Source organism: Dicentrarchus labrax, unplaced genomic scaffold (assembly GCF_905237075.1).
Source record: "Dicentrarchus labrax unplaced genomic scaffold, dlabrax2021, whole genome shotgun sequence".
Lineage (NCBI taxonomy): Eukaryota > Metazoa > Chordata > Actinopteri > Moronidae > Dicentrarchus > Dicentrarchus labrax.
In genome coordinates this window covers 7945095-7959872 of record NW_026136708.1, presented here as the reverse complement: position 1 = coordinate 7959872, position 14778 = coordinate 7945095, and the positions used below count along the sequence as shown (strand labels likewise).

At 41.0% G+C, this 14778-nt stretch overlaps 1 protein-coding gene across 3 annotated transcripts in view; it reads left to right on the top strand.

Moving 5' to 3' along the window:
* Positions 1-7904: 7904 nt before the first annotated feature.
* pak5 (p21 protein (Cdc42/Rac)-activated kinase 5) overlaps positions 7905-14778 on the top strand; it is a 63011-nt gene continuing 56137 nt past the window's right edge. Inside the window, exon 1 of one of the 3 annotated variants that reach the window (XM_051408257.1) lies at positions 7905-8072. The gene's annotated coding sequence lies outside the window, so the exon portion shown is untranslated. Of the gene's footprint in view, positions 8073-10062; positions 10087-14778 lie in introns of those variants that run through there. The other 2 variants (XM_051408254.1, XM_051408256.1) reach the window with 2 other exon arrangements.

Here is a 14778-nt window from a genome sequence, read left to right as displayed (position 1 = left end):
TCTCACCGCTTGGCCACTCCTCAACTCATCACTCAACTATCAGTGAAAGAGAAAAACAACACACCCTCATATGTCACAAAATATATGTAAATGTAATCTATGTTAGCGTTACCTTTTTAAATATGCAACTCAAGTGTTTTCTTCATGTTGTCTTTATTGCCTTTTTTGCATTCTCAGACCTCAATTTGGTAATTTATGTTATGATGGGCTAAAAAAAAGAAACTAAGGGAAAGAAACTGGAAGAGAGTGTGTGAATTATAGCTTGGAAACAATATCAAAACATTGTAATATACTATGTGAAATGTTATTTTCTCCAACCAGATGGCATTCTCTTTATTTATCTAAACTAGATCCACTGGCAGCACACTGACATGTTTTTGTGCTGATGTGGTTCACTTCACTGTCGAGCAGTCATGGGACTGTGCAACACTCATATCTGTCTAGGCCTCACAGAGTAACACAATTACAGCAGATAGACAACGAAGTCAGGACTCAGTGCTGTTTTCTTTATGTTCCAGTGACTCAGGCATTGACAGCTGAAAAGTAAGACATTACTGACTGGTTCACCCTCAAGTTAACTCACATTATTGGGTTTGGTTGTCAATGTAGCATTCATACTTGAGATTTAATATTTCTCTCTGGATGCTTGTTGAATGAATTTGCAGAGCTATCTGTCTGATCTCTTCTAATGTTAAAGAGTTGATTCTGGTATATTTGATAACATTAAACAGGAGAGAGGACACACATAATCATCCAATAAATCTCCGGGGGAACAACTTCATAACAAATGACACCAGCTACACTGGTTGTCCTCACACCATTATTAGATTAGGCATCATCTGAGCTGAAAAATGTCAGAAACTGCAGAACCTCTTAGAATGCTAAGACTTAATCCTAAAAGAATTTAGCACTTGACATTTATCCAACAGGGTCTTTAATTTTAAACTCTATCTGGAGACAGAGAATGAAAAGCATCTAAAATACATATAAAAATCACTGTAACTTTTGCAGTCAAGCTTGACCCTTTCCATTTAAGTTTCAAGTGCCCACATAGGATTATGTGTACAACTTACTGCAGCAACATAGGCAATGAACAGAAAAAGTAGAGTAAAAGTATCATCACATAGTCTTTCTTGTACTCAGGCAAAAGTTGACTTCCATGCAAATGAGTCCACCCATCAATGTATTATAGTTTAGCTGCAGTCCATTTCATTTCTCACAAAGTGCTTTTGCTGCACACTACATTTCTCAGGGTCAGTAGTTAGCTGTTTTAAAAATAGACAGCTTCCTGTTAGCAGGTTATTGCATCAGTAAACAGTTACAGAGTACTGCTTCCAGGAATACAAATAGAAAATCATATCTGTTATTTGTATTCACCAAACACCTACACACCTAAGAAAACTGTGTTTTTAATGACATTTGTACAGGGATTGAAACCACCTTTTGAAGATTTTACTAATAATGTTAAAAACCATAAGGACTCTTTTGGTGTTGCTATGTTCAACATAATATTTTCAACCTACAGTATGTCATATCTATTCAACTGTTCTCCTATAATGAGCTAAAGAGACAAATAATGGCAAATCTCTAATGCTGCGACCTGCTGTGCATTTTATTTATGATGCTGTATGGAGAATAATACTCTAACACTATGTTATATTATACCCTCATGTCCAATACAAAGGCTCATGTGCACACACACACACACACACACACACACACACACACACACACACACACACACACACACCCGCCCTCATTAATTCTTCATGAGTGTATGAGAGCGCCCTGTAGCCTGACCTAGGGAGGCCAGCTGTGGCTCACAGTGCCACACATTAGGCAAGTGAAGGGTGTGGTCACGCTGGACCATTTGGGAAGTTGGAGCCTATGGCTTTGTGTGTGTGTGTGTGTGTGTGTGTGTGTGGCAGCACTCGAATCTGTTGAGCATCTGGGCTGATTATATCCTAATGTCTCATCATCTCCTATAAGCCACTACAAGGCAAATTGTCTCATTCTTTTATTGTTTTTTTTAATTGATTTTTAATTGTTTCCCGAATTAAATGATTAACAGATGAACGTTTGTCATTTGCCCATGCACAACAAGGACTGATGGGTATTACAGCAAACAGTGAAATGTGAGGAAAATGTAACAGCAGTAGTTATATAGTTGTCAGTACATTAAATTATATATTGATATAACAGTATATCAAATGAAATAGTGGGAATTTCTGCACAAAGCTGCACTAATCAATATTTCTATATAAACAATGGATCAAATGACAATGTATAATGTGAATGACGTGGCAGAGAATTATCACCCGTCTTTGCAGTTCCCCCTTATTATTTTGGTTTTCAAGCCAAAAGCTTGACTGTTTAGTTTCACTCTCATCAACCTCGTTTTTAACAAAAAAAAAAAAGCTCTAATAAACCCACAGTACACTGCCTCAGCACCAAAGGGCAGACAGACAATGGTAGCAATTAGCTGCTGGACATCATAATAGTGACAGGTAGTTTAGGTAGGTTAAGTAGGTAGGTAGGTTTTCTAAGAATATAAGGTAAGACTTAACTTTTTCTTTCTGCTTACAAAGTGCCAGATCAACTACAACAACAACAACAACAACAACAACAACAACAACCTTGGGGCCAATGTGAAAATGTGTCTTATACTCAAGAACACTTTAATAGGGTGAACTCTGGCCTAGGAGTTAATAAGCATATCGCGAGAATTCGACTTAGAAATTTAGAAATGTAATACATGGTGTAGATATCTGTGTTAGTATGAGTGTATATCTAAATGTTTGTTTATATATGTATGAAAGTGGTCAGAATGAAAAAGATCAGATTCCATGTAATTTGAACTGTTCAAACTATCATGAAAAAAACAGATCTCACACATGAGCAAGAAAATCTGATTTGGGTCGCTTATGCCTTGGTTGGGTGCGTGCCACACTCAAAGCAGCTTTGTTGGATGTAGGGGTGCTGGGTGAGGTGTGTTTATTAATGAAGGTAATAGATGGGAATGAGTGCATCCTATACATGCATTTACAGTAGGTGTGATTATGTTAACCTTGCTTTGTATTTTTATAGGTAGGGGTGTATTGTAGTTTAATGTAGTGTTGGTTATCTAAGTCACCTGTGACTTGTATTACCATCTCTGTCTTCCTGGATAGAGGACCACAATGGAAAAGTTATTTTTCTAACTTTTTTGTGTTATCCTCAACATTTTCAGTGAATATGTATCAAAAATACACTCACTTATTATCTGCTGCTACCCTGTTACACTAATATAATAGGTTCCTCCACATTAAAACATCAAGGCCTCACCTCTTATGAGAAAGGCAGGGGTATTTGCCACTAATTTCCTTAATCAACATACTGTATGGACAAAATGTCTAATTTATGGAGAAAATCAGTCCGTGTGTTGCCCGTCTCCAGCACAGTGACCAGGCTTCAGACAACCACAAAATGAAGCCTCCTGTGATGATGGTAGGGAATTGTTTTGCTTGGGCTGCATATTGTCAGAAGGGAGTTCTTGCCAAGAAACAATCCAGAAACATTTGGTTCATGGTTAGTCTCCAGGTTGGCCTGTCAGCCTATCAAGAGCTGGAACTGGCAACACTAATTTCCTCAACCCTTCCATGCACTCAACCCAATCTGTTCTTATTGTATAATGTGATTTAAAAAAAGTTGCAATAAAAACATCATGTATGTGTAACAAATAAAGCCCAAGTAGTAATTTAAATTGTAGAGCAAATTACAGTGCTTTGTCTGAATGGATGTTCACCATGTGGTCATGACATATGCTGTCTGATGGGAGAGGGAGTAATGATGTCACTTGTAGGAGATCTCCTTTGGTAGTCTCAACCAATGAGGGAGTTGAGGGGAAAGGAGGCAACTGTGAGGCATGCTGCTGTTAGGCAGAAGAGAGCATCCTGGCAGGAGCAGGGTTTTCCAAAGTGACAGTGGTGGCATTAGCCTCTGATAAGCTCTGGGACTTGTTCCAGCACTCGTAAACTGCAATCTCCTTGCCTCCCTTTCTCCTCCTTTCCCCTCCTCTCCACCACTTTTTTCCTATTAAAGGTGCAATAACAGGTCAGTTGGAGTATAAAAGAGACAATTCTACAAGGTAATCCCCACAACAGGCGAAATGTCTGAGTGCTTGCCTGTAGTCGAAAGTTTGTTTTTCAATAATCTGCGGCTGTATGTTTAAAGGTGCTTTTGTGTCGTCAAAGAACGAGTGAACAAGATAAAAATCAAAGAGAGTGTGTAAGAGAGTAAGAATGAAGGAGATGGTTTCAAAGAAAATTATATTGCTACAGTTGCCATGGGGACAACAGCACGTTTTTGCAGGGACCTGAGTGTGTTTATGTGTGTATTTTTGGTTGTGGTTAAAATCATCATCATATCTGGACCACTACAAGATCAGTTTCATATCACAAAGGACTGCATTATTCTCTCAGGCAGGTTGTGGTTTATGTTTCAGGCATAACCAGCAGGCACTACTACAACTTATAGTTGGATGCACTATAGTAACCTGTGTGCTCCCACAATCCACCACTAGATGGAGGTGTCAAATTCTCACAGGGGGGTAGTAGTCATGTGGTAAGTACTCCTTATTCCATGAAAGGCAATAGGATTGTATGAGCCTGTAATCTATGGATATATTTGGTCAGCTGACTCCTCCACCGACATCATTATGAACCATAGTGCATGACATGACGAGGCCAAAAGCAGCACAAGGATCTGATGAGGCACTGTAACCAAGGGATATTCCAAAATGTATCTTTTGAGCTTCTGAATCGGTGGTTTTAAAGGTGTTTAAAGTTTGTAGTTTTCTTCATGCGTTCAGCTTTACAGTGGGTTTCAATGACAAGAGTCTAGTAGTTTTAAAGGTCCAGTGTGTAACATTTAAAAGGATTATTGTCAGAAATGGAATATAATATTCATAGGTATGTTTTCATTAACGTAGGATCACCTGAATACTGGAACTGTTGTATTTGCGTTACCATAGAATGAGCCATTTTTATCTACAGATGTGCAGATAGGGCCTTTCCCATTTTTGTGACCGTAGTTTTGCCTACACACTTCACAGCCCGTTGTCATTCCCAGGTTGTCAAATACAGACGCGAGTGGCGTTCAGTTGGTTGCAATCTGCAACTTCACTAGATGCCTACATCCTACAGATCCTACACACTGGTCTTTTAATGGTAGAAGCATCAAAAAAATCCATCAACTCTCATGTAGCATAATCCACTTCAACATTCATCTCTCTCATCCAAATATGCTTCCCACTGCTCCGACATCTCGGCCACCCCAAAGCTTTGAAGGAACCTTTTATTGGCACCGTTCAAGAGGGTGACTATTTCACTTCTTTGGGTGAAGTATCACTTCACGGCTCTTCTGTATCCCACAAACATGCTTCAGCTCAGAGAAGTAAAAAGATTCACAAACACAATGTATGTAGTCTATTGAGCCCACTTACTAAAATCACTAGGCTTCCCCACCTTCCTCCCATGTGGCCATATGAGAAGGCTACATGTGGTTGTCCATAAAGCCCATAATAAGTGTAGCAAAGCCCGGAATAGTCCTGAGCTGAAGGGGTGTTCCCAGTGCTTACAGTCCCAGCTCACATTTCCCAAGGGGATTTATGGGTGGTAGGGAGGCCACATGGGAGACACAGTAGACGAGGACGGTGTCATCACAAGAGAACAAACCATTGGAGCAAAGAAAAGACGTAGGGAGGAAGAGTGTATATGTATATACATCTATGGTGATTAGGCCATTGGCAGCATGCATATGTAGGGTTAGACATATGTTGAACATTATGTGCAGTGGGAGTAAAAATGAATTTCTGATTCATTTTATAGATAAAATGTGGTGTGTTTTAAAGTCTCCACCTGTATGTACAGCTGGTAAAGGAGTAGAGAAGGGAAGATGTATCCTTGCAAGCAAGTCAGCTGGTGAGATGTATTGGGCTGATGAGCCTAAGGGAAGATGGTGAAAGGGAAGGACATGTGGTAGCAGCTCCCTCATTGATCCCTATGTTTAACAACAACACAAAGAGCTAGACCTTGGCATAATAATGGATACTCAGCTCTCAGCTTCCTCTCTCACTCTCTCCCTCAGTTAACCAGACAGTCAGACATAAGGACTTCCCTGTCACAGCGGGAGAAATTGACTCGTGCCCTTGCACATTCACTTACTGTAGTCTGGGGAAGAGCCCTGTACTACAAACGGCACGTCAGAAACAGAGATGGGAGATCAATGAGGGCTGTGACACTGTCAGAGCTGGCAGAGGCTGTCACACTGTGTGTATCCCCAATGCTCTGGGGCTACAGCCTGTGTCTGGCTTCACTTGAGAAACACTTACATGTACACTCATGCCTAACATACTCTTTAGAAGCAGAAAAATGACAACTTGATACAGTAATGCACTTATGATGTACGGTTTTGTCTGAAGTAACAGATCAGTTGTGTTTCTAGTCAAATCTGGGTCAAAATCTAGTTTTAAGACCTCTGTGCTCTGACAAATCTGGGGTCAGATTGCAGCACAGGGTTGATACCATTGACAGTATATAGAATATGACTGACTCCTGTAGCCAACAGCCCTGCCCAAAACAATAAAAATACATTTGAATTGTTGCCACGTCTTGCTCTCCCTCCCCCTGGAGCTCCCTGAATGATCTCTGGGGGTCCGCAGGCCTCAGGTTGGGAATTATTGACATGCAGCAGTCATCCCCAAAGTGAAATCTGGGGACCTCTAAAGGGTCTTTGGGTTGGTATACTGGGCCTATGAAGAGGTTTAAATTTTCTGTGCTATTTTCAGACGTTTAGCATGTGTCCACGTAACACTAAATCGACACTTCTTAAACTGAATGTTATACAACACTATTAATTATATAAAAGAGGAATGTTAGAATATTTTTTTCATACAATTGAACTGTCAATGTGTAGGTCTGTTTAGTAATTTTGTACAACAAACATTTGGGGTGGGTTACAGCCCTTTAGCATCTATCCTATTTGGATTATCGATTTAGCTATTTTAACTATCCACTACTTTTAGATAGAGAGAGACAAGAAAGGCAGGGGAGAGAGAGGGCATGCCATTTAGCAAAGGACCCTATGGTAAAGACTCAGCCTTGATATGTGGTACATACTCCAGCTATCATGTAGCTGGGCTATCAGGGAACCCCCTAGCTAACTAGTTCAGCCATTTATTCATTATTCCCAAAGTTATCACTTCCTTTTAGCTAACTATCAAAAAGCCCTATTTCCATGACTTTAAACTAATAATTTCAACCAATTATTCACTAATTTTAGCTTTTTCATTATTCTAACAATTAATTTAAGGTTCTCAACCATAGCTATCTATTTCAACAATGTAGCTATTCATTACTTTAAGCTAGGCTAGCTCTTTAGCTAGGTTATCCATCAATTAACGTTATGCTACCCAAACTTTCAACCATTTTACTTTTAACTATTTATCCATTAATCTTAACAATATTTTTCAAACACTGATAAATTACCATGAGCTATCTATTTCAACCCTTAGCTATCCATTACTTTTGACCTAGCTTAGCTAGTTTGCTTACCTGTGTGTTCAGGTGTGTGTTCAGGTGTGTGTTCAGGTGTGTAGCCTATACACATTGTTAATCTCACTGTGTTGAACTACTCTAATATCTCTAATGTACCACCTGGAGACGGGAGTTGTCTGATGGACAGAGACAAAAATAAAGAAATACTCCAGGGACTTCCCAGGGAAAATGGGTTTTATTCTAAAGGTAGGTGTGGATGTAACTGAGGTACAGTAGTGGGCAGAGACTCGTCCTTGCTCTGCTGCACAGGTGCTCTACATACAGAGCGCTCTCCGCCCTCTCCGCCGCCACAGACTGCGCTCATTCGCTCTCCTCAACAGCCCGGATGTAGCGCACAGGACCGCACAGTCCTCCTCTCAGTGATAATAACATGGCGCTGGCAGACACATAACGGTTCCCACCATAATAATAATATCCACAAGAATAGACCAAAATAAGCCACGGGACATGTGAGCTGTTCGACCCCGAGACAAGCAGGTAGGTGCGGAGCTTTTTTTGATTCGACAAACGCGCTTTGACGATGCGATTTGGTGAAAATGTGTCTGCTGCCGCTTCTTCTTGCAGGGGGGCAAAAAAGCCGCTCTGGAAACGCGAAATGCTCGTCTGAGGGTTTAGTTTGTGTCTGTGTCTGTGTGTCCGCGGGTTTAATGCCTCACACTGAAACAGCAGTGTCATCCAGGGCAGGTTTGTGTCGCTGCTTACGATGCATCCGTGCTGAAATAAATCTGTCATTTTGTAGTGCATGTGTTGTCATGGCTGTCAGGCTCTCCGTGCGTCGACCGCTGTCCTTGGTATTGAACTGGGTGGGCATCGCACCTATGCATGTTGCAGGATAGATTATGAAGGCCTGTTTATTCCTGGTTTCCTTAAATGCTATTATTTGTACTCAAAAGAGGAGGAATTGTATTCGATGGTTGGTGGTCGAAGGGGAAAATCATTGTAATGCACCTACAGCCTTATAATGTAGCAGGGGCTCACAGTGTATGTATAATCTGTCAATGGTGAGTTTATAGCCTTAACGGACCTTTATCTCTCATTGTTATATTTCTTTAATTCCACCGTGGCAGCATCTCTTGTACTGTAGCTCTCCTCCTTATTTATGGCCCTACTGTATGTCAGTGATGATGACAGTGCAAGACATTCATTTGCACTGCCTATGTTTTTTTTTTTCCTTTTCTTGCAGCACTGCCAGAGTTTGTGTGTGCTCGGGCTAATGTAGGCCAGGTAAGGGTAGGAACAGATGGCTTGTTTTCAAGTTCAATGTGGCTTTCGGATTAGAATGTGTAGACGAAAATTAAAAGTGGTGGCTAGGCCCTGTGAGCTGGGGTTCCCCTCCTAAGCTCATAATCGCCCTAATAGCAACACTCTATTAATAGGGGTAATAATAACATGTAGCACAAAATCTCTAAGGCTGTCAGGAGGCCTACATTTTGCCCTAGAACATGGATCATGATGACTGGTGTTGCTTACTAGTGATTGGCCTATGTGCCTGTAGGTACAGTGGGTGCAGTTTGCAGTATTTTAGCAGGACTGTAAGTATAAAGTAAGCTAGCTATGACCTCCAGTCAATAACTATCCTAATGCAAAGTACTGAAATTAGTCCATCCCTGGAAAATGAATCAATAACCATTTTGATAATCTATTGATTGTTTATATGTCATTTTCCAGTCATAAATGAAAATCATTACCTAGATGTTCGTTGCCTTATGTTACAGTAGCTTAATCTTTGGATTTGGATACAAAACAAGACATTTGAGGAGGCCACATTGTGCTTTAGGAAACTGTGATGGACATTTGGCAAATAATGAATCGATAAAAGGCTGGATAATCATATCTGGGGTTGAAATTCAGCAGTTTGCATTTATTCACCATTGCATTAATTAAGGCAACAGTTGGCCATTTTAGTATTCCGGGCTGGCACTGCTGGAAAAATATGTGGCATTTTATCTGCGGATTAATGGATAATAAAAACATTCATTAGTTGCAGCCCTACAACCAGAAAATGTCAGCTACAGTATATTTTATTTTCATAAAAACAGTAATGCATGTATTTTTTCAAGGCTCTATTGTGATATTATAATATCAGTTTATATAGAATAAATATATATCATAAAATAATAAAATGTTGTGAGACTCCTGCAGAAAACTATGGTGGCTAAACTAACCCTGATAGGTATCACCTTCCACTAAACCACTGCACTTTGGCCTCTTCTGTGATGTCCCCTATGCCCCCAGTTTTTTGGGGGCTTTTTTTGCAGACTTGCTGTATTAAATTAGTCTTCAAACCAAAGCTGAGATAACCTTGATGATATCATTATTTTCTCAGACTTACCAAAACTCCTCCAGAACCAAAATAGACCTTATACAACTGTTTTCACAGGCTGCGTAGTACTTCTTGTGACTACCACACCGATCTTCATGTGTAAAATTGGCTTGATGGTGGTGTATGTCTCAAACCATCTACATCTTCCTGTCCAGATCACACGTCAAGGTGAGATGAGATAAAATGTTCTTTTAATTTGTCCCCGAGACGACGGGATGTGTGTTATTTTAAAACTGGAAGAAACTTAGAAGCTGAGTCAATGTGTTGGTCTGTGTACGCTCGCTTGCGCGGTCCCTGGTTATCCACTCTGTAATGTATTCAGTGCCAGCACCGAGCACAACAGCTTTACATAATGATCAAAGCTTGAGGGATGCCAGAGCATGGCTTCAGCCTGCAGTAATAATAATAATAACCTTTGAAGTTATCACAATCCCACAACCTCATTCCCTTCAGATTCTGCCTCTCTTTCTGTTTCTCATTCTGTCTCTCAAACACACACACACACACACACACACACACACACACACACACACACACACACACACAGAGACACCCACACACACCATGCACAGACCCACTCGAAGGTCCTCTCCTGTTTAATGTTTCTGGATACGGGGTGAGTACTTAAACGAGGATAGCGATAATGAACACATGACTAACTATTTTAGTCCCTGTGGCTCTGCACTAGACTGCTCTCGCTGTCTTTGAGGAGGATGCTCTCGCAAATTCACAATTACGTAAGAGTCAGAGGGAGTCATACATTGAATAATTTGACCAGAAGAAGAAAATCTAGCACTGCTTTGCTCGGCTCACTATATTACGTCTTCTCAATTGATGCTACTTCCTCAACCTTCAAGGCTGACCTCATGTGCCACTGGCCAACATCTCTGTCGCTCTCTCTGTGGTTAAATAGTGTTTGAAATGCAAGGCTTGGGATGTGTTATCTGTAATTGAAGCGTCTGATTACTCCCTCTATTTATATAGGATCCTCTCAAAAAGACTCATTCGCCATTTTAACAGAGTGCCTGGCGGACTTGGGCTGGTCGATCTTGCTAATCAAGGAGCAGAGTGAGGGAGCATGCAAACAAGGTTGGGATGGAGCAGAGGAGAGATGAAAGATGGAGGGTGAAGTACAGATGGGCGAAGAAGACGACGGAATAGATGAGACGTGAGAAGCAAGGTTACGAGAGGAGGGCATACGAGAGGAAGAGCAGGACAGGTGACCATAGGAGAGGGGGACGGGATAGAGGGATAAGCTGCAGCCCAGAAGTGGTGGTGATTTAACAGAAGTTGAGCATGAAAGGGAAATACAGATGGGTAAAGTACTGGGATAAAAAAGGGGGATAAATGGGGGAGATGAGGGGAAAAGGAAGGGGGAGAATAAGAGGATCAGAAGGCCAGAGACTGGTGAAAGGAGAGGAAATGAAAATATAAAAGGAGTGCCTGTCTGTCTATCTGTCTGTGTAGGGGGTCTTGCTTTCTCTCAGTCTGTCGCTGATGCTCATTTCAGCTGCAACCGAGCAGTCTGTCTGAATGCCAGACTCATCTTCAGATGTCAGCACTTTTGTCCCAGGTTATTGCATTTTGCTGTTTTTGTCCCGGGATTAAAAAAAAAGCTTCCCTTGTGTTTTCTGCATGACTTGGCATGTCAGTAACAAAATGAGGTGTGTGTACTGTATGCGTGTGTTTGTGTCTGTGTATTTGTGTGTGAGTGACAGAGAGAGAAGAAGACAGGGAGAGATTGAGCGTATGAAAGAGACATTATGACAGAAGAGGAGAGATGAACATAAACCAATTTAGAGAGAGATATAGGAAGATATAATTGTGTGTGTGTGTGTGTAGGCTTCATGTTAGCATCTCTTCAAACTGTAGAATGGGTACATTTCACCATACGCTACCACAATTTACATGTTACATATAATAGTAAATGGTGCAGGCGTTGCATCGTGTCTTTATAATATAATTTGTAAATCCGCCTTGTTAACTGGTGGTGAAATTACATTTAAACATTACAAATCAGAGTAGATCACTAATATGCTGTTTGTCATGGATCTAAAATGATTGAGCTTTATCATGTCTGTGTCCTTTCTCAGCCTGAAAACACACACACACACACACACACACACACACACACACCCAAACACACACACACACACACACACACACACACACACACACACACACACACACACACACACACACACACACACACACACACACACACACAAGAAGAGTTAACCTAGATACTCTCATAGCATCAGAATTAGTAGAAGAGACATAGTCTACCATAACCTACATCCTACTCAGTTTTCTCAGTCTAACTTGTGTGTGTCTGCACTCAATGAGGCTGTTCTACTTCTTTCCCAATTCCCCTCTTGTCCGATAGGCTGGAAAGGCCTGACTGGCTTTGTGTGCGTGTGTGTGTGTGTGTGTGTGTGTGTGTGTGTGTGTGTGTGTGTGTGTGTGTGTGTGTGTGTGTGTGTGTGTGTGTGTGTGTGTGTGTGTGTGTGTGTGTGTGTGTGTGTGTGTGTGTGTGTGTGTGTGTGTGTGTGTGTGTGTGTGTGTGTGTGTGTGTGTGTGTGTGTATGTGTATGTGCGCTGTTGGTCATGGGGCTAAGGCATCGGAGGGCACTGATGAAGAGGCCCAGTGAAGCTTGAATACCCAGCGATGCCCTCAGGCTACTGAGCGCTGCATCTGCCTCTATTGCTGCCCAACACAGCACTGACCCCTTACAGCTCTGTCACCCACCCTCCGGGCTGAAGAAGTTACGTTGTTTCTATGAATTCCTGTGTGTACGCGTGTTGGTGTTTTCCCTGTATGTTGGCAAAAAGAAGGGGTGATTCTGCATGGTTCTAGGTTTGCAATAGAGGCCTAAATCTGTAGCAAACGTGTTTTCAAGCATTTCCTGTGTTTTTGTGTGTGTGTGCATGTAATGTACTCGTAAACTCCAGTGGGAGTAATTCCAGTTTAATCACTATTAAAGGGATACCTGTTTAGAATGGGCAGCCTTAGAAATTGACCATGAATGGGCAAGGTTTTCCTTATCTTTCATTTGTTTGATACACACTATATTCCAGAGGAATAAAGAGACAGACTGGGAATACATTTAGTTCCGGAAACATTTAAACTCCAAATTAAACTTAAATTGGAGTTGAAGAATATGTGATTAAAGAAAGAATGACTAAAATGTAGTTTTTAGGGCAATGAATGAATCTAAGTTTCCTACCTTGTTATTACCCTTATTCTCAACATGATTTTGACTCAATTGACTTTTCTCAAGTTAAATGAGCCAGACCTGGTCACTGTGGCTAAAAATGCAGTTTTGCTGCAGTGCTACAAGTCAAAAAGTTGCATGGCAAACTCAGCCTGAAGCAGCAGCAGTTGCTCCTATAGTATGCAGTATGCACAGCTAAATACCATTGGCAGTCTATTGCACGCTTTGTCTATGAGATCCCTCTCTATAATTACTAACTTCTTTTGTTACTCCTGGCAGTCTTTTCTACCTATCTTGAATACCACAGGCTTCCAGATGGGCCCCAGACTTCTACAAAGCATGTCGACATTGCTGCTGCACCTCATCTCATATGAAGTGTGAAAAAGCTCATTTCTATGGCCCTAATGCAGCACACTGACAGTGCTTTTGCAATGAATTGTGAGATTGCGGCTTGTAATGTATTCATTATGTCTACTTTGTTAACAGAGTTATTGTTCTACGGTGAAGATCAGTTCAGTGTATTTTATTGTGTTTTATGTATTTCTTTTTTGATGTACTAGCGCTGCATTAGCAATGAACTGTTGAATGGACAAGGCTCACACTGGGTAAATTACCCTACAGAGCTCTTAAACATCATAATTGCTGCACGTGTACATATTTGTAACCCCAGATCCCAGTTCAGCATTACAACAATAAGTAATGTCTCATTTGTTTAAATTCCCCTTTGGGTGTATTTTATTCTTACAGATGCAAAGAGCTGTATTGTAGAGGCATGACAACCATACAGGAGTGAAGACTTGGACTTAAACATTAGTGCAAATATAGACACTCATCAGATTTCATCCTACTCAGTGATCACAGAGGAAGTAGGAAGGAAGGAAAGGCGAAGCAAAGGGAAGAAACCGAGAAATGTATCCTGGAGGGATCCTTAAAGTTGCTCAACGCTCTCCATCATATAGCCAGCCAGTATAGCTTTCATAACAGTTGTCAGCAAACGCTCGCTGTTTTGTTCTGTGATTTGAGATCAGTCAAGTGGAATTTCATCAAAGCAGACTTGAATAAGGACATTCATTATGGCTCAGCTTGATTCATTACCAACCCCCAGCTCCCACACCCTCATGGGGAGACTTCAAAGGAAACCGAGAGGTTGAAGATGCAGGCTGCTATTGCTCTGAGGTTTACATCATAGCATCCTCTTAACCATCCACACTGTATCCACCATCTGAGAGGTATTTGTGAGACGATGTGCAACGCTGGCCCAAACCTGAGTGTTCTGAATTTGAACCTACTCCGTCCCTCAGTCCGATCTCAAGACCTTCTTCACTGCAACATACCGTAGTTTCATATGAGAATAACTGACTGTTCGCTAAGCCGTGATACAATATAAAATGAATAAAATTCATAGTCATTTTTGAAACAATGGGCCCTTGATTTCAGACAGTGGTAGACAAAAGTAGGCTTCTTATATTTAGCCAGGAACCATTGATTTTGTTGGCTGAAATGAAGAATGTTACTGTCAGATTATGTTTATTTATATTTTTGTTGTACCCAGCTAGCTAGCTAGCGAGCAAATCAAGCTAATGTTAGTTCCATTAGTAGGTTGAAAATGCTGTCTCTGGTTGATTTGTAAATATTTCTAGCTGAC